The sequence below is a fragment of the Oryx dammah genome, unplaced genomic scaffold, assembly GCF_014754425.2.
Source record: "Oryx dammah isolate SB20612 unplaced genomic scaffold, SCBI_Odam_1.1 HiC_scaffold_16, whole genome shotgun sequence".
NCBI lineage: Eukaryota > Metazoa > Chordata > Mammalia > Artiodactyla > Bovidae > Oryx > Oryx dammah.
In genome coordinates, this window is record NW_024070200.1 from 7557918 (window position 1) to 7583599 (window position 25682).

At 45.0% G+C, this 25682-nt stretch overlaps 1 pseudogene; it reads left to right on the forward strand.

The window, feature by feature from the left end:
• Positions 1 to 1262: 1262 nt before the first annotated feature.
• LOC120875687 overlaps positions 1263 to 25682 on the forward strand; it is a 40854-nt pseudogene continuing 16434 nt past the window's right edge.

The window sequence follows — 25682 nt, forward strand, 5'->3', positions numbered from 1 at the left end:
GACTCAGCGGTAAAGAATCCACCTGCAATGTGGGAAACCTGGGTTTAATCCCTGGGTTGGGAAGATCCCCTGGAGAAGGGAAAGGCTAACCACTCCGTGTTCTGGCCTAGAGAATTCCATGGACTGTGTGGTCCGTGAGGGTCACAAAGAGTCAGACAGGACTGAGCTACTTTCACTTTCCACTTTCTTTCAGGGTTTCCCTGGGGGCTCAGCGTAAAGAATCTGCCTGCAATTCAGGAGACCGGGGTTCAATCCCTGGGTCGAGAGGATCCCCTGTAGAAGGGCATGGCAGCCCACTCTAGTATTCTCGCCTGGAGAATCCCATGGACAGAGGAGCCTGGCGACTACAGCCCACGGGGGCTTGCAAGAGTCGCAGCTAAGCAGCAGCAGCAGTCACTCTCTTCCGTCGTTTCCCTGGATTGTCCAAAATGAGCACGGTCCCGCATGACAAAGCGGGAATGAGGATTCGGGGAGGCTGAGGCATGAGTCAGGAGCACACATGCTCAGCAGGTAACTGCAAATCCTGGACTGGAACCCAGGTTTGCCCTTCCTTCCTTCCAGCCCCACTTCCGTTCTGAGAGCTGCTCTGAGCAGCTTTCCTTTTTTCTTCCAAGTGACAGCAGTTCTTTGGGGGTGAGGGGCCTAAGAGATCATTATCTACCTGGTCTTTATATTTAAACCATCCCTTCTTTCATTCTCTTACTCTCCACACGTGCACTGCACGCCCATTGCATGCTGATAGCTGTGCTGGGGTAGGCGTTGAAATGGACTTTGCTCTGCGACGCTCACACACTTGTGCACAAGTTCAAGTTGCACAGGACGGATGCTGACAATCGCCCCTGGCAGGTGTAGATCAAGTCCTTCGGACACTCAGTTGAGAAGAGGTCTGTGCACAGAGGGGGCAATCAGGGAGGGCTTCATGAAGGATGTGGCCTGTGAGCAAAGTGTTGAAGAGTGGTTAAGTCATTCACAGCTGGAAGGGACCGAAATGGACCCTAGATCTGAGCGTGCATTAGCTTTGTAGTCATAAGACTGGGATGATAGGGCATTCTGTGGACTATCTCACCTTTCTGACGCTCATTAGCCTCACCTGTAAAATGGAAACAAAAGTCCCTACAACTACCAGGGTAGTCTAGACTCCTTTCTCTGTCTCTGGAACACATGTGTTCATCATCTGTGTCACCCTTTCCTAGTCTTACCCAAGTCCCACATTGCAGAAAGAATGTCCCTTTGCCAACCCCCAAAGTCCTAGAAGTGAGACCATGTATGCGGAGACAATGAACAACTGGGAGGAGGAAAGTGAGAGTCAGAGAGGCAAGCTGGGGCCCTTTCGCCCAGAGCGCTGACCACATAGTCACATCACAATGGAGCTAATTCCTACTCAATTCCAGGAAACTGGATCTTCCATCGGCAGCATGCCAGTGAAAGGAAGGATGCGTTCGGGGCAGACCAGAGCCGGATGCAGCCCCAGGTTTGTATTGCAGCTGAATGAGATGCAATCGCTGATGGATATACAGGATCCAGGCTTGCTGGCTGGTCTGGCTCAGCCCACACCTGCCTCGCCCTCCACCCTTGCCAATGGACCAGCCTTCTTGCAAGTTTTCTCAAGACTGTATGAGCCCAGGGCAGAACAAAGAACAGAGACCTATGACCACGTGAAACTCCTCTGGCTCAATCCACACCATCATTTTCTTTCCAAATACCACCTACCCTTCGTCCTATGGCAACCGTAAGGAATCCCACCCCAGCCCACCCACTCTGAACATTTAGGCAGCTCCCACACATGGACTCAAAAATAATACTTATCTCACTATATTTTGTCCTTAGAGTCTATGAAGCCTAGGACCTGGGCAGGGGTCAGCAAACTGCGATCTGTGGGCCCCCAGCCCACGACTTGTTTCCACAAATAATGTTTTACTGAAACGTGTTGTGTTGTGCTAAGTTGTTTCCGCCGTGTCTTTTTGTGACCCTATGGACTGTAGCCCACCAGGCCCCTCTGTCCATGGGATTCTCCAGACAAGAGTTTGAGTTACAAAACAGTCTGGACAAAATATAAGCCAATGAGAGTGACTGTGTTTTCCCAGGTGAAACAAGTGGTAAAGAACCCGCCTGCCAAGACATAAGAGATGAGGGTTCGATCCCTGGGTTGAGAAGAACCCTTGGAGGAGGTATGGCAACCCACTCCAGTATTCTTCCCAGGAGAATTCCATGCACAGAGGAGCCTGGCGGGCTACAATCCATGGGGTTGCCAAGAGTCAGACACACCTGAGCAACTAACACATCATTGATTCACAGTGGTGTGTTCGTTTCGGGTGTGCAGCAAAGTGAATCTGCCATAAATATACATATGTCACCTCCTTTTTAGAGTCTTTTCCCATATAGGTCATTGCAGAGTATTGAGTAGAGTTCCCTGTGCTATATGGTAGGTCCCTATTAGTTACCTATTATATATAGGCAACCCACTCCAGTATTCTTGCCTGGAGAACCCCAGGGACGGAGGAGCCTGGTGGGCTGCCGTCTCTGGGGTCGCACAGAGTCGGACACGACTGAAGCGACGCCGCCGCCGCCGCAGCAGCAGCAGCAGCGGTATACATACATCAATCCCAAACTCCCAATTTACCCCTCCCTTCTCCTTTCCCCATTGGTAACCATAAGTTTTTTTTTTTTTTCTACATCTGTGCAGAAAAACACCTATTTCTGTTTTATGAATACGTTTGTACCATTTTTTTTAGATTCCACATATAAGTGATATCATGTGATATTTGTCTCTGTCTGACTTCACTCGGTATGACCATCTCTCCAAATGGCGTTATTTTGTTTTTATGGCTGAGCCAGGGATTTCACAGGAGACACACCACACCAGATCAAACCTGATCTTGAACCTCAGATCCTGAGATGACCCTCTGGCAGCTGGGCAAGCTGAGCAGAGATGAACCCTGTCATCTCGTGGGGTATCTCCCCTCTGCTCTCTACAGGAGCCACACTGCCATGGAAGGAACAATGAGGGATCCCCAATCCCGTCCCCACCTTGCAAAGAGAGCTGGGAGCAGTGAGCTGTGGTGAGCAGGGGTCAGAAGCAGGCATAGCTTCCACTGGACCATGTCTGCCTCCCAGCTCTGCCCCGTGGAAAACCATGCAGCTGTAGGCAGTTTGCTGACCTCTCCAAGCCTCTTTCTTCATGTGCAGAAGGATAGCATGATCCCCACCCCCTGGGTTTTCTGTGAGGATTCATTCAACCGGCTAATACCCACCGCTCACTTGGCACCAGAAAGCACTCAGAAACCAACTCCACGTCAGATCTAGATCTGTAAAGTCCAAGGCGGCAAAATGGCAACCTGAATTCTTTGCCTGCCCCACTTCTAATGTCCTGTACGGGCAAGCCTTTCTACTCCCGAACCTCCTCCTTTGGGCCAGCGAGGTGTAAACAGGGTCACCCAAGTCACCGTGATTGACAAGCTTTCAGATGTGCCGGCAGATTAACCTCCACCTGCGGCCGCGAGGGAACCTGTCCCAAGTTGCAGCAAGAGATGATCTCTGATAGCATCTCCGTATTGCAAACTGACTTGATGCCACCTCCGTGTTGCAAACTGCACAGGCAAGCAGTTCACACCTCCACCAAATAAACTGGCTTTTCCGCTGGCAAAGGACCTCTCCTTTTAAACTTTTCTTTCTTTTCCTAAGGGGAGCGTATACAAGTGACAATTGTATTCCGGTGGGATAAAATTGCACCCACAGCAGAAGCTGAGGCTGTAACTCTGATTTTAATGAACAGATACCCAGGGTAACACATTGTGAAGCGCTCATGTCATCTTTCACCTCTCATTCCTTCCTTCCCTTCTGCCCTTCCCTTTTTCCTTACTCAGTCCTTTTCCTCCCGTCTTCCTCCCCCAACCCCAGCCACTTCTCAGCACAAAAGTTGAGGGGGGAAAATTACGAACTGGCAGCTATAGCAATTGCCATGAAAATCTAGTGCTATATATCTTGTCAAAAAATCAGCAAGCACGTTAAAAAAGAAGAAAGCCAAACTCAAGATTCAGAAGAACATGAAGTCTTTCCAGATTCTCATTCACTTTTTTTTCCTATTTAAATTTCACTACCTTTCTTTTTTTAACCTCTTCTGCAGGTCTTTATAATATATAGGAGAAAAACACACACATACGCGCACGCACACACACACACACACACACACCCCTCACTTCCTCACTCTGTCATTTAAAGTACGAAGAAAGTAGCAAAGAAAAATCTATTTTCAGCTCTTTTGCAATAGAATACTTTTCACCACAGTGATGAAAAAAAAGTGGATTTCGAAGAAAGTCAAGTCACTGATAGAGACAAAGAAACATTTATGACCAGCCATCTGTTCTGGCAGTGGAATCCTGCCCTTATCAAGTTATTTGTTCTCACATAAATAATATGTAAGAACTAAAGAGATGTGTGTACACAGCATCTACACTTCTATACATCTGAAAAATAGAAATGACAGGGAACTATATTCACTATCCTATGATCAACCATAATGGGAAAGAAAAAGAAGAAAAAAGAATATGTATGTGTATAACTGAGTCACTTAGCTGTACAGCAGAATTAGCACAACATTGTAAATCAACTATACTTCAATAAAATTTTAAAAATAATGAATAAATAAAAATAAAGACGCACTCCTGCTCTGGTCCACAGTCTAGAGATAATTCAACTAGTAAGGGTGGGGGTAATTCGAAGATAAAACAGGATTTGGGCCTCAAAGAACAAAGATTCTTATCAGATGCCTTTTTTCTAATGGTCCTTGTGCAGTAAAAATAAAGTCCAAACACTATAATTTCACTCAGAGAAAAGTTACAAATACTGTAGGTATCTTTAGAAACAGCTGCAAAAGTGGTTTCACTTCTGACAAGATTGGTGTTAATTACCGGCAAGGACTTCAGTATAATACTATTTAAATCATTTTAAATTATCCCTCTCAAAAATTAATTTTTCATCAAAGATTACACACAAAAATTCATGATATCATCTCTGCAGCTGCGATTTAGTAATAATTTCATCTATTATTACCAATGTCAGTTGGATAAAAGAAAAAATGGCACCCTACCGCGCCGATCCCAGCACAGGCCATATATAGAAATTTTTAACTATCACTTATAATCGCTTTGATGAGCTTAAACCTCCTCTCAATTAACACCCTAAATGACACTGAGACATCTTAATGGGGGATGTAAGTAAGAGAAAAGACTTTAATCAAAGAATAAAGTGCCAAGAAAAAAAGCAAGACTCGCCACACACCTCTTCATGTCCAATCTAACCAAAGTCCTTTATTGCCTTTTAAACCTTTTGTTGTCCCGGGATCCAGAGCAGCGCTACCAGGCAGCAGTAGAAAGACACGTGGACATGGCCGGGTGCGATATCCTCTCCGTAGAAATAATGACTCTCTCCAGGGCTCCCTAAGCCTAACAGCTAGACTAGGGGATGGGGACTTCGGAATGCCATCACTTGAATGAGAGCAGTAAAGGAGAGAAGCAAAAAGAAAGACATTGTTCCCAGAAGACCATCTTTTGGGGCATCCCAGGGTAGCTGTTTGGGGGACCCAAGTCACCCATGTGCGGGGATCCCAACTCACTCTCAGCAGGGCCAGAGGATGAAATGGGTCCCGCCAGACACATTTGAGTTATGCAAAATCACACAGCCGCGGGGATGGTACAGAAGGACATTTCTCAGGCCATTATTTTTTATCGTGAAACTGCTGTGCCTGGCCTTTGGGAGAGTTGAAAATAAAATGAAATAAAACAAAATCCAAATGAAAACTGACCAGCATGCTTTACTCTTTTGAAACCATGTTTGCGGTCTCCATGGTGATTTTTGTTTCCAATTAAGTTGTCCTAATGAACATGTGTTAGTGCTCATGCTTTACTCCCAGGGAACAAACTGGGTAATTAATGGCCCTGCAGGAACCCTGATCTCTTGAGCCATCAATGCATATTGGGTCAAAAAAGCAACAGTTTGCAAAGTCTGGAAGATTACATTTACAGGTTAGATGGAAGAAACTTGATTGTCAGAATTGACTTACTTCTTTCCACCCTTGAGCCACTTTAGTTCCCAAAGACAAGAAGGCTATATTACTGTTGCCTGCTTTGTGCCAAGGTCTGGGAAGAAAAAGTGGGTAAAATGTATTCACCAACTGAAATGGTGGTTTCCTACCTGTGAGCACATCTGTGCTTACAAACAATATCTGTGGAGTGTCCACCAGCAACCAATATCTGTGGAGTGTCCACCAGCAACAGTGTCGTGGAGGCCACACTACATCAAAAAACTTTACAAATAACCTTTCATGGTGGACTTTATCATCCAGGGTTTGGAGATAAGGTAAGGATCAGAGAGCTTGAGAAATTTCCCAAATTTTACGCAGCCTTTAAGTAAAGAAGCCTGATTAGAAACTAGACTTTAGCATGGTAGGGAAATTAGAGACAATCAATTTCAGTGTCTTTCCTCAGAATAACGACTGGTTAATCAGACAATTTTCCCTAACCCCATTCTCTCCCCACATCAGGAAATCTATTGGTATTAGGCTATTAGGTAGAATTATAACTGTTTAATATGTGGTAGAGCTTTTTTTCTATCTGATTTCTTTTGCACACTGCTTTAAATACACACACACACAAAGGACAACCTGTACAATTCACCCTTAGTATCTATTTTTCTCAAAGTATTCTCTTACTGGTGTCTTCTTCCAAAAACATTTTTAAAGAGAGTTCATGCGTGATCAGTCACGTCCAACTCTTTGCAGCCCTATTGACTATAGCCCACCAGGCTCCTCTGGCCATGGGATGTCCCAGGTAAGAATACTGGAGTGAGTTGCCATTTCCTCCTTCTAGATACAATGCTGCTATTGAAAACTGAGATTTTAATTTGAATGTTATTTCTATATTGGTGATCTCTACTTTCTGTCTTCAGTTTTGTTGTCTTTTATTAATCTTTTCTTTGGTTTTCTTTAATGTCATCATGTGGTTTAAGAATGATTTTTCTCTTTTATATTTTGTTTGACATTCCATAATAAACTATAAATGAATCTTCTGCCTTTTATTCTGTCATTATTGTTTCACAAATACTTTCTCTCTTCTTTTTAATCTCTCCTTCTATGGTTGCCCATTACATTATATCAACATGCATGCTCCTGGCCTCCATTTATTTTAACTTTTCCTTTATATATTTTAACACTTCACACTTATTGCTTCTTTCTGGGTGAATTCTTCAATCTGATCTAGCTCACTCGTTTATTCTTAAACTACTCTCACTGAGCTCTTTACTCCACCTCCTAAGTTCTTTCTGTCCAGTTTTTATATATTTTATCTTTAGTGTTTCCGTGTGATTCTGCTTTGCAACTGTTTGTTTCTGCTTCTCAATCCTAATATCCTTGCTTGTTAAGGTTAGAGTCTCTTCCATTGTGGTTGAGCACCCCATACCCTTTCATTCTCCCTCCTCTAGGAGTTAAGGGGTGATCACGTGTCCCTGGATCAAGAACTCCAACATCAAAGTCTGGGCGTGGCCACTCCATTTGCATGGTAACATCAAAGCCCTACAGTAGCTTTCTGTCTGTGTCTCCAGGTCTGGCTTCTCCCAAGGAAGCTTTTACCCTCTCTCCATCCACTGACAGTATGGAAGGAAGCAAGATGGAAACACTCAGCCACCAGGCTCTTGACCTTCCCTGCTAATACTTGCATCCCAAACTTGCCCTCAGAGGTGATATTTCCTCACTGACTCCTGACACCACTGGGTTGACTTTGTTACCTTTTACTTCCTGAGAGATGTCATAAAGTTAGCAGAGATAAGCCAAAGGCAATGTGCAGAAAAGAATAGGTAACATCTTCAAACTTTCCTTTGTATGTCTATCCTGCTAAAAATGACATGGAGGCATCCTCTGGTCATCATAACTGTCTTTAGTCTTCCCAGAGACTTCTTGTAATATTTTATATTACTTGTCTAGGTCCATTCATTTCTTCCTTAATTACACGGCATCTCTGATATATAGTTCATGGAAGGGGGCCAGCATTCCACGCTAACCATATAACTAAACCAGCAGGACTAAGACAAAAGCATAGGATACACAGAGGTAGCATGTGCAGAGAAAAACCAGCCATAAGAAGAAAAGGACATGAACAAAACCACAGAGCAAAGCCATGGGAGGAATGGAATGCACGAAAGGAAGCTTCTCGGTTTTACTGTCTGAATGAATCTGGGCAACAGTCAGACCCACCGGCAGATTGAGGACAAAGAAAATATGGCAGAACACGTGCCCTGAAAATAAAAAATGAGGTGAAGGAGTACATTTTAAAAGTAGAGTCTGTTTTTGGCAAGCAATTGCTTGGGCTCACGTCACACAATGATAAATACTTCCACATAACTTCACCGATTGAGCTGTTACACTGGAAAGTTTGAACTGCGATATCCAGCACTCAAGTAGATGAGATTAATGCTGACTTAGGCTTTTTTTTTTTTTGCTCACTTTTATTTCATCTTTGAGTCTCCTACAGTGAAGTCAGCTCTTCATCCATGTCCACAGATGGCTGGTCTGTGAGTGGCTGTCACCCCAAGGGAGAAAGGGCAGATTTGGTTGGGGCCATCAGCTAAGTGAATGATGCCCCTGTGTTCATTTCACCAAAGGCCTGATGTAGCCAGTGCTTCATCACTAATCACCTGAAGAGTCCTTTCCTTTGTCTTAACTCCTTTCTTCCCAAAGGCTGAGACTCTAGGAAACACTGAGACCTGGAGGAGAGAGCCCTTGACAGAGTCACCGAACCTCCCAACTAGTCGCTGTGTACTAGGTTCTGTGTGGGACATTCTGCAGGGAGTACCATTTCATTCCTCAACACTTTGGGAAAGGGGGTTATTATCCACCTTCTACATAAGAGTGAATCAAGGCTCCCAAATCCAAAGACTGATTCAAGTTCATCCAGAAAATAAGGGCCAAAATGTAAAACTAATCCAAGTCTTAGATCTATTGGTCTAGGAGCAGGGTCCCCTCTGCCACAACTGAGAAGTGGAAGAAGGAGGTTAGCTCCCATTCATTCCTTCAAACCACATTCGTTGAGTTTCCACCATAGTCCAGGCTCTTTACTATGTCCTGGGTTTATCCTCACACCAAACGGATACAGATCCTTCCCTCTAGGGAAGAGCAAGTAGGAGTTATAGATATGAAACAGAGTCCTTGAAATGAACATATACTTTCATAACATGATATGTGGAACTCAGAAAGAGGATGAGAAAAAGAAAAATAGGGCAGGTTGAGAGAGAAAGCCAAGGATCTAATATTATATTCTTATGGGGCCAGAGAAACCAAAACCAGGTCAATTGCAATGAGGTAGGCAGCTCTCTAGTCTCACCACTTTGGATAGCCAGGGGTACCCCAAAACCTCCATCCTGATGTCTCCACCTGTGGCTCTGCCTATTGGCAGAAATTGCTTCAATAACATTTGTCTATATTTATAAGCTGTTTGTTCTTTGTCAACAAAGGTCCGTCTAGCCAAAGCTATGGTTTTTCCAGTGGTCATATATGGATGTAAGAGTTGGACTATAAAGAAAGCTGAGCGCTGAAGAATTGATGCTTTTGAACTGTAGTCCTGGAGAAGACTCTTGAGAGTCCCTTGGACAGCAAGGAGATCCAACCAGTTCATCCTAAAGGAAATCAGTCCTGGGTGTTCATTGGAAGAACCGATGCTGAAGCTGAAACTCTAATACTTTGGCCACCTGATGAGAAGAGCTGACTCATTTGAAAAGACCCTGATGCTGGGAGGGATTGAGGGCAGGAGGAAAAGGGGATGACAGTGGATGAGATGGCTGGATGGCATCACCAACTCGATGGACATAGGTTTGGGTGGACTCCAGGAGTTGGTGATGGACAGGGAGGCCTGGTGTGCTTCGGTTCATGGGGTCACAAAGAGTCGGACACGACTGAGCGACTGAACTGAACTGAACTGACTGTTCTTTATAAATAAAAATGACATTGAGAACTCACCTGCTGGCGCAATGGCTAGGAGTCGGCCTGCCAATGCAGGGGACATGGGTTCAATCCCTGGTTGGGGAAGATTCCACAGGCTGCTGAGCAACCAAGCTGGCACACCACAACTACTCTGAGCTCTAGAGCCTGCGGGCTGCAACTACCGAAGTCTGTGAGCCTGGAGCCTGTGCTCCACGGTAAGAAGCCACCACAGTGAGACGCCTGCAACATCACAGTGGAGAGTAACCCCTGCTGGCCACAACTAGAGAAAGCCCACACAAAGCAAAGAACATCCTTTGCAGCCAAAAAAAAATAACTTTTTCAAAAATGGCATTGAAGGAATGATATGGGAGCAATCCAAGGAATTTATTTTTCAGCAAACTTTGCACTGATCTCCTGTGACTATAAGGAACTCTGTGCTGAGAGTCAGAAGACGTGGTTCAAAGTGTGGCCCCATGGCTGATTCCCAAGACCACGCTTTCCACACATCACCTGCCAGCTGTGACAAGGGAGTGGACACTGGAGTAAGGCAGACTGGGTTTCTGGGCCCCATGCTGATGCCTACTATCTGTGTGGACATTTCTTAATCTCTCTGAGCATAACTACTGCACTACACTGTTGTGTATAAATGGACCTCACACATCTACCAACTTGACTTGCAATGACTCCAGAAAGGACTTCACTGACTATTAGCCTCTGTCCTTCCAACAGGGGAAAAATCCACTCCACAAGCATGAGATCACAGTGGGTCTAGTCGAAGCAAAGCCTGGACTCCCTTACCCAGCCATACCATCATCCCCAAGACTCAACCTCTGTTCGAAACCAGAAGAAAACCGTGCAGAGCAAGCCTCAGTGCCTGAAGTAGGTCCATCCCAGAGTTCCCCACATGGGCACAGGCATTCCAGGGGCCAGTCTGACTCCAGCACCGAGGGGGCTCTGAGAGCAGGCAGAGAGGCATGCCAGGGCTGTGCTCCACATAACTCAAGCTCTCTTCACATCATCAGGGCAATCGAGGGAGTCTAAATTGGCCCACAGTACACATGCCCAGAACACCCCATTCAATTCTGAAATGAAGGGCTCTTAAAACTGTGAAGTACTGAATTTGGAAAGGATCGAGGGTTTGGGCACGCACAGTGCAGAACAATCTAATATTATGGGAGCTCTTCAACTACTTTTTTCTATATAAGCACTCCATTTTGGAAGTAACTCAAATAATGCTCTACCACTTTCATCAAACACATGACTGACTCGAAAATGCAATCATCCAGTACCAAACACTTTCCCCCTCAAAGTCCCCAAACTGCGGGGAAATGAGCAGGAAAGGCAGTACTCAATTCTTCAGTACACCTGGAATATCTTCACTTTTCCCCTCCATCTCTTCAAGCATCGTGCATTTTTAACCCCCCAAGTCTAAATTCTGTCTTTCCGCTGCCATTTGATTCAGACTTGCTGACATGCACTGAATGCCTACTGTCAGCCAGCCAATTTTTCATCTGCAAGGTCATTTAATCCTCGTAACGACTCTGTAATGGAAGTGGTCTTTATCCCCACTTGACCCCAGAGGAAGCAGGAACACAGAGAAGCAAACTGGCTGCAGAATTTCTAAGAAGCTCGGAGAACACAGGAGCTGCCTTCATGCTCCTTCAAGTGAGGGAGCGCGGGGCGGCCTTGGAGGAACCAAAGAACTGACTTTACCCAAACATGGAAGACTTTTATCCAGCCATGAATGTAACCATATTTGGAGATACTGCCATGAAGGAGGAGACGGTGTTAACATGGGGCCTCTCAGGTGGGCCTTCATTCAATATGATTGGTATTCTTAGAAGAAGGGCAGCTTGGACACATGAAGAGATACCAGAGGAGAACGTGCACAGAGCAAAGGCCATGGGGGGACACAACTAGAAGGTGGCCGTCTGCAAGCCAAGGAGACCTGACCTGCCAACACTGGTATCTTGCCCTTCCAGCTTCCAGAACTGCAGGAAAACAAAGCTTTCTTGTCTAAGCGCTCCCAGACTGTGCTATTTGTTATGGCAGCTCCCAGCAAACCAATGCCCCTTCTTTCCTTACAGAGACACTTCACTCACGGATGCCTGGCTCCCCCCTGAAATATGACAGTGCATTTCATTGGCTTTGCCTGGCGAGGTGGCATCGTGGAGGAAGGCTCGTCTCAGACCTTCTCTGGGTCGGTTCCCTGTTTCAGAAGGTTTTATTGCAATTTCCTCAGCATGGACTTAATTGTTTATTGGCATTGCAGCACGGGATGTCAGAATCAGCTAGATAATGCTCATCTTGGGAAACCAATCTGGCCTGATCTACAGAGACGGCCAGGGAAGGAGCTGGTTTTCTCCGCAAGAATATTCTTAGCCTCAGCATCTCAGGTTCACATGGGGCATCTTCGGGAATATAAAAAATAGATCAAGAGATTTATTATTTGAGAGCAGGGGGAAAAGAGGAGACTTGCCAAACACTGAAGATTTCATTTATACATAGTTTAAAATGTTTGTAAATATTTAACAGAAACGTCGAGCGATAAACTCAAATTATTGTGGAGGGCAAGAAAGAACCAGAGAGTAATTTATCAACGAAGAGGAAGGAGTGGATACTGTATTTTACTGGGGCGCACATATCCTGACATACTAATGGGGATTGTGTCAGTTAAGTGTTGACATGCACCGAATCACGGCCCAGTCTAAATGCCTTACTCATAGTGGGGAGTTAAAAAAGAGAATATTTGAGAATAATGTGAATTAAAAAGGCAAGTTAGTTTAAATTTCTGTTTGGTAGGCCCCCAGGCCTACAAGTCCATTGGGAATAGACTCTAGCTACAGGCTTGATGAATGGCCTTAATGAAGTTGGACAACCCAGAATACATGCATAAAATGATTTTAAATATTGATATGGTGTCATTGTGTGTCTGAAGATATTGAAATGTTCATTCTCCAAGCAAGACAGGTTCCATCTAATTTATTAAAGGTGGAAATGATTATTTACATTGGAAAATGGAATGCGTTCCCAGATAGAAGCCAGGGCAATAAAATAATTATTGCATTCAGGGAAACACAGCCAGTCCATCTGCTGGAAGGAGAAAAATCAAAAAATATGTCCTCATCCCGATATCTTGGAGATTTGGGGCAGCTGTGAAGAAAACAATGGTCATTTCCTTTGGGTTATCATTTTTAGGTTCTTGTGATCTGGGATGCAAATAGGTCTTTCTACGAACAGCAAGTGTGGTTTAACGGGTTTCTCTGGAGGAGAAGGCCTAATGGGGACGCGTCTGGTGTACAGTGAGGGCCTTTCCATTCTTTCCAGATGTGTCTATTAGGACATTTCTGTGACACTGGCTGGCATCTGCAACCTGCTACGTTGCTCGCTGATGGAAGGAAGAGGCATGGCGTGATCGTGAAAAGCTGAGTTCTGTTGTGATATGAGAGTTTCTCCGGAGAATGCCTCCGGGCAGCTGTCTGCCTCGTGTGTTCGACATTAAGGCTGTGTAGCAAGCTAGGGTAGAAGTGTATTAAAGCTAGCAGGCAGTGCAGAGTCAGCTGGAGGTTCCAAAGTGCTAACTAGGCCGATGAACCCAGGGGCGGACCCAGGTATAAAAATAAAACCACCGCAAGCTGATTTCATTTCCTGCCTATGAATCTTGGCTTGGAACGCTAATTGCCCCTCACTAGATGTGAGGCTCTCACGGGTGGAAAGCCACATGAGTGTTCTACTCAGCGTCCCATTATTTCCTATTAATCTCCCATCAGTTTCACTGGGGCTGCACTTGTATGACAGGCAGGCCACCCCGTAGCACCTACAACCCTTTTCATCACCATCTCATCGCAAAGACCAGATCTAGGCAGCCCAACTACAAAGCATTCAAAAACGATGACGGCAACCTACAGAGGGCCATGGTCAGGATCCAAGGATTAAGTCTGAATTAGCCACTCACTCATTCATTCAACTCTTGTGAGCATTTGCTCTGATCTCAGCTTTCCTGTGTGACATTGGGCAAGTTACTCAACTTCTCTGGGCCCCAGTTTCCTCATCTAAAACGTGGGTGCATGTCAGCAGTTGCATCGTAAGGGCGATGTGAGGATCTAAGAAGTTAATGTATCAATTTTCCCAACCCAGGGATCAAACCAAGGTCTCCCACATTGCAGGTGGATTCTTTACCAGCTGAGTCACAAGGGAAGCCCAAGAAGACTGGAGTGGGTAGCCTATCCCTTCTCCAGTGGATCTTCCCGACCCAGGAATCGAACCGGGTCTCCTGCATTGCAGGCAGATTCTTTACCAACTGAGCTACGAGGGAAGCCCTAATGTATTGAAGGCTCTTTGAACAAGAGTCTAGTAGAGCATCAGTGCTCAGTAAAGCCGATGTTACTGTTATTCCTAGTCATCTTTATTAGACACTGTCCTGGGCACTGAAGTAGATAGATGATGAAAACAGACCTACCCTCAATGAGCTCACAGTTGCAGAAAGAAAATAAAATATATGTCAGCCCAGTGATCAATATTTCCACGAACTGAGCCACAATCACCAGGCTTTGTTCCAGAGGTCCACCTGTGCTATGACCCTTGACTTTGCCAATATCTGGGCAAAGAATAATGATCTCCAAGCTGAGGAGGTTCCAACTCAAGGAAGTCAAGTGGTGAAGGCACAGCACGTGGCAGAAGCAGGAACTCAGACTCTCCTTCTTCTCTGTGCCACATTGAGTTCAGAAGCCAGGAGAGGGGTGTGAGCAGCTCGGGGTGGTAAGCGGGCTAGACTCAGCCCTGGAGGCACACATCTGCTTCCTTACTCAGCGCTCTCTTCTGTGGGGCCTGGCACTGGGGGTCATTTGTCAGTATCCTCAAGGACCAGGGAAAGGGGCAGTCAAGGAGGCATTTTCTCCCTGACTAGAGCTTCGGGCAAAGGTCTGTATAGTCAAAGCTATGGTGTTTTCAGTAGTCATACACAGATGTGAGAGCTGGACCAAAAAGAAGGCTGAGCATCAAAGAACTGATGCTTTCAAACCATGGTGCTGGAGAAGACTCTTGACAGTCCCTTGAACTGCAAGGAAATCAAACCAGTCCATCATAAAGGAAATCAACCCCAGATATTCATTGGAAGAACTGATGCTGAAGCTGAAGCTCCAATACTTTGGCCACCTGATGTGAAGAGCCAATTCATTAGAAAAGACCCTGATGCTGGGAAAGATTGAAGGCAGGAGGAGAAGGGGGCAACAGAGGATGTGATGGCTGGATACCATCACTGACCCAGTGGACATAAATTTGAGCAAACTCCAGGAGATAGTGAAGGACAGGGGAGCTTGGAGTGCTGCAGTTCATGGGGTTGCAAAGAGTTGGACACGAATTAGCAACTGAACAACAATAAAAGCTTTGGAGGCTAAACTTCCCCAGTGTGATTAGGGCAGATGCTTTGATAGAATAACTTTGAAACAGCTTTTCAAGGACAATTGCACAAGGCTTTCTACTCATGGTCTTACCTGCTAATGACAAACGCACTTTCATGAAATGCACGGTGATCCAAGGGCAATGTCCCCCTCTGATTCTGAGTTCTCTGCTTTTAGACATAGAGATCCCAGGGTTCACGCTGCATCAGCTTCAGTCACATCGCCTTTCCACACTGGCCATGGCCAACTTCTCTCTTCTCAATTCTAAGTAGCTTCACACAAAAATCTCTACCACTGCATCAAAAAAAAAAATCATGACCGTAGAGAGTACGGTGGCTTCATAATAAAAATAATTACAAAATGAATGATGAAATATCTCTGATGAGGTGAGCTTTCTGGGTGTGTGTGTATGTGTGTGTGTGCTCAGTCATGTCCTACCCTTTGGGACCCCTGGACTGTAGCCTGCCAGACTCCCCTGTCCATAGAATTTTCCAGGTAAAAATACTAGAGTGGGTTGCCATTTCCTTCTCCAGGGGATCTTCCTGACCCAGGGATCAAACCCAAGTCTCTAGCACCTCCTGCCTTGACAGGCATTTTCTTTACCACTGAGTCACTTGGGAAGCCCTGGGTTTTCTCTATATTAACTCATTTAACCATCAGGAAAATGTGAAGTGCATACATGCCCATATGATATAGAATTGCCCCCACTCTGTAGATGAGGGACATGTCTAAGATCACTCAGCTCTGCTGTGGCAGAGATGAATTCTAATTAAGTCTGTCTGAATCCAGAGAGAGCCCAGGGACATTCACTCTCTGAGATCTACAGACTTTGAGACGTAAGCTCCAATTGCGTCTTCAAGAAAGGATAACTAGGGTGTCCCTCCCTCTCTGGGGGCTTCCCAGGTGGTCCTAGTGGTAAAGAACCCACCTGCCAGGGCAGGAGTCGTAAGAGACTCGCGTTCACTCCCTGGGTCAGGTAGATTCCCTGGAGGAGGGCATGGCAACCCACTCCAGTATTCTTGCCTGGGGAGTCCCATGGACAGAGAAGCCTGGCGGGCTGCAGTCCACGGGGTCACAAAGAGTTGGGCACGACTGAAGCAGCTTAGCACACAGCACAGCACCCCGTCTCTGGACCTCAGCTCCCCGATATACAATTCAGGAGTATGTCTAACTGTTGTCTACTAGCCTTCCCAAACTGCAAAGTGCATAGTTGTGTGACTATGTATCTGACAGGGGTGCAGGTGAAAGGGTTAAGAGGCTGACCTTGAAATCCAGGCAGAACTGAGTTACCAGACACATGACTTTGAAAAAGCGATTCATCATCTCAGAGGCTAGTTACCTCCTCTGGACAATGGTGGTAGCAAGCTTGCCTGTTTCAGTCAGTGTCATACAGTGGCATGAAGATTAAATGAGATACTGTTTAATGCTTTACAGCAATGCTGAGGGCAACAATCTTCAAAGAAGAGATGCTATTATAGTTTAAATAGTTTTTATGACCAGAAGCTCAAAAAAAAAAAATCTGAAACAATCGTTGAATGCAGACAGAGCCTCCATTTCAAGTTACTGCTTCCTCGAGTAATTAAGTTTGTACATCCCTCTTGAAAGAGAGTTGTCCTGCTAATAGATTAAGTGTACTTTCTACTTGCTTTTATTATTTCTACAATAATTATCTCAAACATTCATGCGGAATTCACAGTGTTGTGCTACTTAGTAATGTGTAAAAATACTTCTTCTATTCAAAAAGTGAAAATAACTCAGCATTTCAGACTTACAACAGAAAATCCTTTTCTGGCAACTTTTTGGGTTTTAATCTCAGATCGACATACGAACAGGCTACATATTCCCTCTTAAAATTTTTCAAAGAACAGAAAGAATAGAAAATAAATATTAGAAAGAATAGGAAAATGAAGAAAAGACAAGTTTTCTTAAAAAAGGGAGTTTGGATGGTATTGTGTGGGGTTGTTTGAGGAGTGCAAAAAAGGTAACCCTTCCCCTCAAGCTGTGTGAGAGGGCTTTTCCTTGAGTAAGAGAGAAAGAACACCATTCTGGAGGCTTTGATAGGACTCTTGTTCACCTGTTACCACTTACTGGCCAAACTTAAATGCATATGGTGGATCTAACCTGGTTCCCAAATCAGGAAGCAATTCTTCAAATGGCTCCTTCCTTCAATCATCATTATTCAGAATCTGTTTCATGCCACATATGCTGCGTGGGCTCCCTGGGATAAGATCAAGACTGGTTGCTCACATCAGAAAGAAATAAGGTACTGATGGGAGGAAAGGGGCGGGGGGATGAATTGAGAGATTGAGATTGACATATATACACGATCATGAATAAAATGGATAACTGATAAGGACCTACTCTGCAGCACAGAGAGCTCTACTCAGTGCTCTGTGGTGACCTAAATGGGAAGGAAATCCAAAAAGGAGGGGATGGATGTATACACATACAGCTGATTCACTATGCTGTGCAGCAGAAGCTGATACAACATTGCAAAGCAACTATACTCCAACAAAAATTCATTTACAAAAATGAAGAAATAGGGGAAAGAGTAACTTTGCCTCAATTGGCCTTACAGAAATCCCAAGTTCCCCTTCCTACCATGTGAAAAGTGGAGTTAATGACATCTCATAAGCCTCATAAGACTGTCGAGAGGTCAGTAGGAAGCAACACGCAAAAATCTTTGAACCAAACACATGTGCAAAAAGGTTAACTCCCTTTTCCCCATTCTCCTTGCATCGTTTCTGACGTTTAAAGCACTCATCACTTTTTCTCTTATAGCCTCATCGTCTAGACTAGATTGACTTCTCGAGGTTCATGTGGTAGTCATTAGAGCTGGTGTGCCAGATACTTCCAGCTGTCTGCTTTCCGAGCACAACGCAGGACTGCATTTCCTATGCTCCTCAACTTTGAGTGGGGCTGAGTGACTAATTTTGGCCCATAAAGGGAGCGGAAGTTACGCGCACCTCTTTCTACTACGGGTGCCAGATCCTTTAGAAGTCTTTCTCACAAAATTTGGGGAAGCACGCACTCTCTCAACCCAGATTCCACGATAAGAAGCTATGGAGTCAGCCCACACAATGACATGAAGATGAGACTTTGGTTTCATAAAGTGAAGTTGCTCTGACTTCAAGTCCGACTCTTTGGGACCCCATGGACTGTAGCCCGCCAGGCTCCTCCGTCCATGGGATTTTCCAGGCAAGAATACTGGAATGGGTCACCATTTCCTTTGCCAGGGGATCTTCCTGACCCAGGAATCGAACCCGGGTCTCCCACACTGCAGGCAGACTCTTTACCCTCTGAGCCACCAGGAAAGCTAAGTTGTTTCATAAGTCAGTCACATTTAGAGGATGTTTGTTACAGCAAGATAACCTTGTCCATCCTAACAACTTATCAGTCATCATCCGGAATCCGACTCAGCTCACGTGCAAGACTGCAATAAACAGTACCTAATGGGCAGAGGGGAAAGCAAGAAGATGAATCTGAATTTCAGAATTTAGAACACGTTTCTAATAAACTTCCAGATGCCAGAGGGATAGGGAAGCCTGGCATGTGGCAGCCCACTGGGTCACAAAGAGTCAGGCATGACTTGGCAACTGAACAAGGATAACAACATAAGAAAAACCCAAACCCTACAGAAAGTTGACCCTACTGGATTCTAGCACTGGGGACACAGTGAGGAAAAATACATGATCCTTTAGGGAGAAAAATCAAATTGCAAAGAAGTCAGAATGGCAAAATAATCACTGGAAACATGCAAGGCAATAGAGAAAAAATATATCCAGGGGTTAAGAAGACAAAATCCACATTCATGCAGTATTGGATCCGTTCACGACGGACCGGCTGTCACTGCCGCATGTAACGGCTCTGAGCAAGCAGATAATCATCTCAGCCACAGGGCAGTTCCCTGAAAGGTTATGATGACAAGATTCTCCTTAATGCATCAGAATGACACCCTGGCCCACCCATCAGAAGGGCAGGCTTTCAAATTATGTTTCCAATATTAGGACAGGAGTTGGGTAGGGGTCATTTGCTTCCAGTCTGGCACGCTGGCTACCAAAGGCGTGACCATAGTCTTTTCAATTGGTATCATTTATAGAGAAAGGCCTCACATCTGTGTTCACCTGGATCTCCTAGCTACAGCTCTGAAAAGTGAGGACATGGCGTCTGGGGGGATTGGAGGAGGATTGGCTTGCTGGTGACCAGCTGGGGCTCTTGGTCCAGGACCTCTGGTTCAAATCTTGGTGTCATTTCTGAATGGCTGTGTGAAGTTCATCTGGTTAAATTACATTTACTTGCTGTGGTTTGCTCATGCAAAAGATGGAGATTCTAACTAACTCATGGAGAGGGATGCTATGAGTATTTAATAAGTAAATGCATGGAAGACAGGCAATTTATACATTAATATATGAAGGAAGTGCTTAATATATGTTAGCTGCTAATATTGTTATTATTATATTTATGATCATCATCACCACTTCCAAAAATCATTCAGCTGGTAAATAGCAGGGATAGGGTTTAGACCACCCTGTCTCTTGGCAGACTTTGGGAAATCAGGGAAGAAGCGTAGGTTGTGACCTACGTTTGGTTGGCTGCTAAGCTTAGTTGGCTGCTAAGCAACTGAGTGTGCCTGCCTGCTGCATGCCTACTAAGTCACTTTGTCATATCCAACTCTTTGCAAACCCATGGACCGTAGCCCACCAGACTCCTCTGTCCATGGGATTCTCCAGGCAAGAATACTGGAATGGGTTATCATGCCCTTCTCCAGGGGATCTTTCCCAACTCAGGAATTGAATCCAAATAAAACATACATGCTCTGGCCTCTTGACCACCAGGTAGAACCAACTGAGCCAACTGCCTATGGGTTACTGACTTTTCCCCACTCCAGGGCATCACCATAATCTTCATATCTATGGCTGCTCAGGAGTGAGGCTTCCATCATATCCTGACCAGCCTCTTCATTTCCCCAAGCTCACCAGCCCTAATTAGCTCAAGGAGAGTCATCTGGGTAAGTTGAATATCAAGCTCATCAAGACACACACTCTCTCTCTCTGATTGTAGGCTCTACAAGGCAGTCATAATGGTTCAATTTCCCTTCAAGGACTTCATTGATTATAGGAGGTAACTGACGAAATAACAGGGAAAGAAGGTTGTTTGGGGTGTTCTTTCTTTCTCTCTCTCTGTTTAAGTGATTGCAAGGAAATGAAACGAAAACTACCTGTAGTTTGTCATGCATACCATAACCTTCCTTCCATACTATCTGTTCAAAGTTAATACACTGCCACTAGAAGCCCAGAAGCTGCACAGATTGGTGAGAGATCAGTGAGAGTTTCTGAAGAGCAAGCTGTAAATGTCGGAAAATCTGTGCATATCATTCCAATTTGTAATTTGCTGAAGAATCAAAAGTTTACTGAGGAAAGTTGGAAACTTTCCCCATCAACTTACCTGACACCATTTTCCTATTGACATCAAAAAAGCAGCTCCATTGATCAGTTCCTAGTGATTGGACTTGGGGATTTGCACTCAGTGTGAATCATTGATTGGAATGGCAATTTCTATTGACTTAAAAAGGCTTTGGGCCCTGATTGGGAGCCCACCAAATGAGAAAGTATCCACTTTCAATCATCTAAAAATCAATGCTCAGTCACCGTTCTCCAAGAAGTCCCACCTAATCACTTGATGAAAAGTTCCAAACATTCCAAGGAGCTTTTCAACACCATGGCAAGAATAATATGATGCAAAGTCAGTGTTTCCTACTATCACCATAACTCCTTGGCCTGGGATGTTCTTTTACAGTGTCCCCTGAAAAACTCCTCTCTTTCATAGCCCAGTTTTCAGCACTGGCGATGAAACTTAATCTTTTTGAAAATAGAAGCTAGAGCAATCTGGGTGTTTCTAGTCATGCCAAATCATGGGCTCCATTGAATGGCTTTCATTCCATTCATTTATTCAATAATTCATTCTTTTCTTATCTACTATGTGCCAAGCAGTGTTCTAGGAATTGGAGCTACATTGGTGAACACAACAGCTAAGAAGTAAGAGTTTACGTACATACAGCCTAGAAGGGGAGACAGACAATGAAGAAGTAATCAAACAATTATGCTGCTGCTGCTGCTCAGTCGCTTCAGTCATATCCGACTCTGTGTGAGCCCATAGACAGCAGCCCGCCAGGCTCCCCCATCCCTGAGATTCTCCAGGCAAGAACACTGGAGCGGGTTGCCATTTCCTTCTCCAAGCATGAAAGTGAAAAGAGAAAGTGAAGTCGCTCAGTCGTGTCCAACTCTTAGCAACCCCATGGACTGCAGGCTGCCAGGCTCCCCCGTCCATGGGATTTTCCAGGCAAGAGTACTGGAGTGGGGTGCCAGTGCCTTCTCCAAAACAAATTATGAAGATTATTCAAATGGTAATAATGCAATAAAATAATAAAAGAGCACGACGGGACAGAGATGTGCATGGCATTATCTTAGGCTGGGTCATGGGGAAGCGGAAATTCTACTGACCTCAGCAATCCCACATTTACCCAATCCTCCTTTTACCACTAGTCCCTCTTTATTATCCCATAGCTTGGTTCTGAGATCAACAAAGACATCTGTGCATCCATTTTTTGAAAAAGGTAAATGAAAAAAAAAAAAAACTATATCTGGGGCAAGCAGATCAGGCCACAAAGAAAGGAATTATAAGCTACTCTTGGCTTGAGATTCCATCAAGTCATCTTAAGCTATCTTCCTTTTCTGCATGAACACATTTGAATCGACTGTGTGTATGTACAGAAATTTCAGAAAAATATCTATCTCTGTTTCATCGACTACACTAAAGCCTTTGACTGTGTAGATCATAACAAACTGTGGGAAGCTCTTAGAGAGACGGGAATACCAGACCATCTTACCTGTCTCCTGAGAAACCTGTATGTGGGTCAAGAAGCAACAGTTAGAACCCTGTATGGAACAATTGATTGGTTCAAGATCGAGAAGAGAATGACAGGGCTGTCTGCTGTCACCCTGGTTGTTTACCGATACGCTGAGCACATCATGAGAAATGCTGGGCTGGATGAGTTATAAGCCAGAATCAAGATAGGTGGGAGAAACATCAACAACCTCAGATATGTGGATGATTCCACTCTAATGGCAGAAAGCAAAGAGGAACTAAAGAGCTTCTTGATGAGGGTGAAGGAAGAGAGTAAAAGAGTTGGCTTAAGACTAAATATTTAAAAAAACTAAGATCGTGGCATCCAGCCCCATTGCTGCTGCTGCTGCTAAGTCGCTTCAGTCGTGTCCAACTCTATGCGATCCCATAGACCGCAGCCCCCCAGGCTCCCCCGTCCCTGGGATTCTCCAGGCAAGAACACTGGAGTGGGTTGCCATTTCCTTCTCCAATGCATGAAAGTGAAAAGTGAAAGTCAAGTCACTTAGTCGTATCCGACTGTTAGCGACCTCAGGGACTGAAGTCCAGCCCCATTACTGCATGGCAAATAGAAGGCAAAAAGGAGAAGTAGTGACAGATTTCCTCTTCTCGGGCTCCAAAATCACTGTGGACGGTGACTGCAGCCATGAAACTGAAGATAACTGCTTCTTGGTAGGAGAGCTATGACAAACCTAGACAGTGTGTTTCAAAGCCGACATATTACTCTGGTGACAAAGGCTCGTATAGACAAGGCTATGGTCTTTCCAGTAGTCAGGTACCTATGTGAGAGTTCGACCATGAAGAAGGCAGAACACCAAAGAATTGATGCGTTTGAACTGTGGTGCTGGAAAAGACTCTTGAAAACCCCTTGGACAGCAAGGAAATTAAACCAGTTGATCTCAAGGGAGATCAACCCTGAATATTCACTGGAAGGATTGATGTTGAAGGTGAAGCTCCAGTATTTTGGTCATTTGATGTGAACAGAGGATTCACTGGAAAAGTCCCTGATGGTGGGAAAGATTGAGAGCAGGAGAAGAGGGTGTCAGAGGATGAGATGGGTGGACCGCATCGCAAATGCAATGAACATGAACTTGGGAAAACTCCAGAAAATGGAGAGGGACAGGGAGGCCTGGCGTGCTGCAGTCCATGGGGTCGCAAAGATTTGGACATTACTGGACAACTCAACAACAACAACAACATGTATAGACTCAGTCATATCAACCCTGTGACCACCTGAGCTGTAGCCCACCAGGCTCCTCCTTCCATGGGATTTCCCAGACAAGAATACTGGTCTGGGTTGCCATTTCCTTCCCCAGGGGATCTTCCCAACCCAGGGACTGAACTCGAAACTCTTATGTCCCCTGCCTTGGCAAGCGGGTTCTTTGCGACTAGTGCCACCTAGGAAGCCAGGGATGACAGCTATATAATGATGAGTAATTATTTCAGGAGGAAGTTACGACAGTCATGAGAGGAAGGTGATAAAACCCAGGGGGCAGACTAGCAATGAGCCATCTACACTATGGTATCATGGAAGCTTTGAGGCCTTGGACCTGTTTCTCAACGATGGATTTGAAGATTTGGTGAGGAGACAAAAAGCATTCTGGGGACAGGGACAGCTCATGCAGATATTGAGAGCTAGGAAAGCGTGAAACCAGAGAGACGTCTAATGAAGCAGGAAGGAAGAGACGAACATGAAGCTGTAAAGAACCACTGAGGTCACATTGTAGAGGGACCCCAAGGCCAGGTAAAGAGCTCATGCTGCCCTGCCAAAGAGAGCTGGCTCCAAGCAAGTAAGAGAAATTCAGGGTCAACTTTGTGCTAATTTTCCACAAGCCTCAGTGTCTTTGCTTCTAAACAGGGAGTAAGTCTAGATCTTCTCTCATAGGCTGGAGTAGAGGATTTAGTGAAATGATGCAAGTAAAGACATAGCACAGTGCCTGGCATCCCCCAAGCACCCATTCCTGAGACATGTGCTGGGACCCGGATGAAGCTGACCTGAGAGGATATGAGTCTGGAGCCGCTGGGTAATATCCCTCCCACACAAGCCTGGCAGAGGACAATGGCGATACATGGCAGCCCAGTGCTTGGGGGAGGAAAGACATTCCAGATGCCATCACTTGAGTACCTGGTTCCACTGTACCTGAAGCTGTAGAATGAGAGTCTTCAGTTTTAAGAGGCACTGTGTTGTGCTCATTTGCCCAGCTGTGTCTGACTCTTTGTGACCCCATGGACTGTAGCCTGCCAAGCACCTCTGTCCACGGGATTCTCCAAGCAAGAATACTGGAGTGAATTGCCGTCCCCTCCTCCTGGGGATCTCCCTAACCCAGGGATTGAACCCAGGTCTTCCGCATTCCAGGCACATTCTTTACCATCTGAGCCACCAGGGAAACCCAAGAATACTAGAGTGGGTAGGCATTCCCTTCTCCAAGGGATCTTACCAACCCAGGAATCGAACTGGGGTTTCCTGTATTGCAGGCAGTTTCTTTACCAACTGAGCTACCGGGGACGCCCGTAAGAGCCACTAACCACCATCTTTTGCATACACCAATATAAATTGATTTTCAGCTGCTTATAACTGAAGATCTCAAATAACAGAAATGTAGTCACTTTTCTCATGTGGGATCTTGAGGTCAGCTTCCTCACAAATGCAACTATCCCCACGAACTGATGTGAAAGTGATGAAAGAGAAACTGAACTCTAGGTAGAAGATTTGGAGGCAGGACTGCAGCATGACTTTTGTGGTCCTTGTGGTACTTTTGCCTTTGTGTGCTTCTTCTTCTATAAAATTGTTTAAAAGTATATTTTGTATCATTTGGGCATAAATTTATATTTTGCATTTTTAAATTATTTTCTATTTCATAGTCAGTATAAGATTCATATAATACAAAATGAATTATTACATTTGTTTTTAATATGTTTACATTTTTCTTCTGGTTATCCAGGAAATGAAAATTAAAATATTCTTGTGGGCCCCTAAACATATTGTGGGCTTCCCTGGCAGCTCAGACAGTAAAGAATCTGCCTGCAATGCAGGAGACCCAGGTTCGATCCTTAGGTTGGGAAGATCCCCTGGAGAAGGGAATGGCAACCCACTCCAGTATTCTTGCCTGGAGCATCTCCACGGACAGAGGAGCCTGGAGGGCTACAGTCACTGGGGTGGCAAAGAGTCAGACATGACCAAGCAACTAACACTTTCAAACAGACTGTGGACCCCAGGCATGGACTCAGGCACTGTGCCCATAGTGTTTCACAGGGATGCCAGCCCTGTTAGAAGCTTCCACTTGGTTCATCTTGAAGACTGAAATAGTGGAAGACAGCCATTTTCATCATCTTTCACTGCTATAGTCCACTTGTATGATCAGGTCTCATTCCTGAGTACATGGATCTTAGTTTTTATACCCAAGATCACCTTTCAACAT